This window comes from Nomascus leucogenys, chromosome 11 (genome assembly GCF_006542625.1).
Source record: "Nomascus leucogenys isolate Asia chromosome 11, Asia_NLE_v1, whole genome shotgun sequence".
NCBI classification, from domain to species: Eukaryota; Metazoa; Chordata; class Mammalia; order Primates; family Hylobatidae; genus Nomascus; species Nomascus leucogenys.
Window position 1 is genome coordinate 44,256,363 of NC_044391.1, and position 570 is coordinate 44,256,932.

Genomic DNA, 570 nt, shown 5'->3' on the forward strand with positions numbered 1-570 from the left:
TTCCATATTAATCAAATGTATGTATACATATTGAGTATGTGCAGTTTTATATCTCTTTTTTCCTATATGAGGTTGTTCTGATTATTTTTATTAAAATATAATTTTATGCCTATAATCTAATAAAATAAATGGGCTTTTATTTTGTATGTTTTCTTTTCATTTAATTTTTCTAGCAATTTATTTTTATTGTCTTTTGCAAAAGAATTAGTCTGTGATGGAGTGGAAATTACAAAAAAAAATAAAATAAAATAAAGCTAACCACAGTAATTTGAGAAACCCTGATCTAGCTCACTCCAGCATGGTATATATATATTAGGTTTAACCAGATGAAACTGCCAATAATCTACCATTTTGACTTTCAAATGGCAGATACAATATATGGATGCTTATTTTACTATTAGTCTTTAAAGACCAATTTCAAATAGTGGATGTAACAAAGCCTCTGTTCTGACATGTATACACTTCGATCTTAGATAAGCCCCAACACTCTTATTCTGGACCTATTTCCTCTTGTGTTACATACAACTCTCTAAGGCTTGGTTTGGTTTCTCCAGTATTCAGCAAAATTGG